At 38.7% G+C, this 2,974-nt stretch overlaps 1 long non-coding RNA gene across 1 annotated transcript; it reads right to left on the bottom strand.

Moving 5' to 3' along the window:
* Positions 1 to 447: 447 nt before the first annotated feature.
* On the bottom strand, positions 448 to 2,685 carry LOC120312236. Its single transcript, XR_005557829.1, has 2 exons — positions 2,641 to 2,685; positions 448 to 794 (listed from the first exon to the last, which is right to left on the bottom strand). It is a non-coding gene; the product is annotated as an uncharacterized LOC120312236 (long non-coding RNA).
* Positions 2,686 to 2,974: the final 289 nt, after the last annotated feature.

The raw sequence follows: 2,974 nt of genomic DNA, 5'->3' as shown, positions 1-2,974 counted from the left end.
GTCCAGTTGCCTTGTGAAAAAAGCACCTTTGGGATGTGAAACGAAGGATATTTTATAATACTTTGCACAATCTGTTAAATCTCCTTTGTTTGGTATTGGTATATAGACGGACCTCTTCCAAAATGTTGGTCACTGTGTCATTCTCCAGATTTGTTGGCATTATTTAGTTAGAAGCTTTAACAATTCTTATTCTGATGCTTGCCATGTTTGTGTAGATGTTCCACCAATTCCTGTAATCTCACAATTTGATGAAGTTCAGACCTATCTGTTAGTATTAGAGCAAGTGTGGGCAATTATGGCCCCTTTATGACCTGTGGACTTCAACCCCCAGAACATGGCTGACTTGGGAATTCTGGGAGTTGAAGTCCACAGATCATAAAGAGGCCATAGTTGACAACTCCTGTATTAGAGGTTCATATAAAGAAACGACATTCTTCCTGTACAATGTTTAATTATATTCCTTTTATCTTTATTTGATTTTTAAAAATCTGTTACTATGTAATTGGTATCTTTTGGCGTACTAATTTGAGTTTGGAATCTCTTTTTGTTTGCAGATCTTTTGGAAGATTTTCCTTGTTTTTCGATTTCTTTTTTCCCTCTTAAAGGGAAAAGATGTAGTACAGATGTTGTAACATTGGCCCTTTTGTCTTCCCTCAGATACCTGAAATTCTTTGTAAAGTTCCTTTCTTCAATCTTTGTCTTTCTTGGCTTTGACATCTCTTCTCTTTGTCAGTTTGTTTTCACATGCATCTTAACAAGCTTCTTTGCTTTAATTCCACAATTCCTCTAGTTCCCTATGAATGAGAGTCAGGATTTTAGTTTATTTCAAACTTTTATATAGCTGCCCATCTTACAACAAACATTGGGAGGCTCCCAATCAAAAATTAAAATAACTTAAAAGTCATATTAAAGCTATTATTAAAAGCAAGCACATTAAACAAAAACGGTGCCAAGTTAAGCTCCTGACATGCAGTCACTTCATTTTATCGCACACTTGAGGGGGCGGGTGCCAGGTCTTCAGTGCTTTACAGAAGACCAGGAAGGTAGAAGCCTGTTGAACTTCAGGGCACGCAGGAAGTCCTTGACTTATTACCACAACTGAGCCCAAAATTTCTGTTGGTAAGCAAGATAGTTGTTAAGTGAGTTTTGTACCGTTTTATGACTTTTCTTGCCACAATTGTTAAGTGAATCATTGCAGCTGTTCAGTTAGTAACACAGTTGCTAAATAAATCTGGCTTCCTCATGGACTTTGCTTGTCAGAAGGTTGCAAATGGGGATCACATGACCCCCGGGGCACTGCAACCGTCATAAATACATGCCAGTTGCCAAGCATCCGTATTTCGATCCCTTGACCATGGGGATGCTGCAATGGCGCTATGTGAAATGGTCTTAAATCCCTTTTTTCAGAGCTGTTGTAATAATTGTAAGTCAAGCACTACCTGTATTCAGGACTTCATAGCAATTCCTGATTTCTTTCCATTTCTTTTTAATTTTTTTTTCAATTTCTTGAAAATTATTAATATATGTCCAAGCTCATACTGTGTGGAAAATGTTTCGGTTTGTTTTTCCACTTTAAGCTTGGTTAAGTGAGCAGTTCATGACATATCCCACGAGCAGCCCTTGGTGATGTCTTTGCCATTATAGCTGAACTGTCTCACCTCCTTGTATCAATAGTATAATCAATTTGATTATTTTTTTTGTGCTTCCCCTGCTGATAGCCATGTGTACTGTATGTGTACAGGTAGTCTTTGACTTACAACAGTTCACTTAGTGACCGTACAAAGTTACAACGGCATTTTTAAAAAGTGACTTATGACCATTTTTTACACTTACAACCTTTGCAGCATTCCCTATGCTCATGTGATCAGAATTCAGATCCTTGGTAACTGACTCATGTTTATTGGTGTTGCAATGTCCTGGAGTCATGTGATCCCCTTTTGTAACCTTCTGACAAGCATGGGGAAGCCAGATTCACTTAACAACCGTGTTACTAACTTAACAATGATTCACTTGTCAACCGTGGCAAGAAAAATGGTAAAATGGGACAAAATTCACTTAGCAAATGTCTTACCTAGCCACAGAAAGTTTGGGCTCAAATGTGGTCATACGTTGAGGACTACCTGTATTGTTTTGGTTGTTTGAAGAATATGTTAGTACTGAAGAAATAATTGTATTGGCAGAAACTGATAATTAATTCTTCTGTTTCATTACTCTGTGGTAGGCTATGTAATGCAACCACATTTTCCTTCTTAATATTTTCAGCTTTGGCTTAGCAATTTCCAATCACAGGCAACATCTCTTGCTTCACATTCTGTTGATTTCAAATTAAACTTGACCATTAAATTTGTCACCTTCCTCTTGTTTAGTATCAATTATTGGAACATAAACTCAAATAAATGTTATTTTAAAGAGTTGTCTGCAGAAATTAATTTGCAATGCTCCATTACTGACTGCACTGTACTAAGAACTCTCTTTACTAGTGTTTTCAGACAAAGGAAGCAGCATTTTCTTTCTTTCTCTCTCTCTCTCTCTCTCTCTCTCTCTCTCTCTCTCTCTCTCTGTGTGTGTGTGTGTGTGTGTGTGTGTGTGTGTGTGTGTGTGTTCTGAATAGTAAACCATCCAGTGGTGGGATTCAAATACCTGAACATCAGATTCTCTGTGTGGATGCAGGCCTGGGCCTTCGAGGCCTAGAATGGACTTCCAGAAGTGACATCCATGCACTTCCTGTGGGCTTTTCTAGGCCTGGGAGACCTCCTCCAGGCCTCCAAGGCCTAGAACAGACTTCCAAAAGCAGCATGGGTTCAGCCGGTTCTCCAAACTCAAAATTTAGCTACCGGTGCTACTGAACCGGTGTGAACCGGCTGAATCCCACTGAAACCAACTGATCTTCTAACAAAGTGTCCAGTCCCAGTCCTTTTCAATTTGTAATATGATGGCAATGTGTAGCAGATTTCTCATTGTAATCTCTCATTGT

This window comes from Crotalus tigris, unplaced genomic scaffold (genome assembly GCF_016545835.1).
Source record: "Crotalus tigris isolate CLP2741 ecotype Arizona unplaced genomic scaffold, ASM1654583v1 scf7180000018464.579312, whole genome shotgun sequence".
Lineage (NCBI taxonomy): Eukaryota > Metazoa > Chordata > Lepidosauria > Squamata > Viperidae > Crotalus > Crotalus tigris.
The sequence above is the reverse complement of the archived record's forward strand: the minus strand, read 5'-3'. Positions and strand labels throughout refer to the sequence as shown.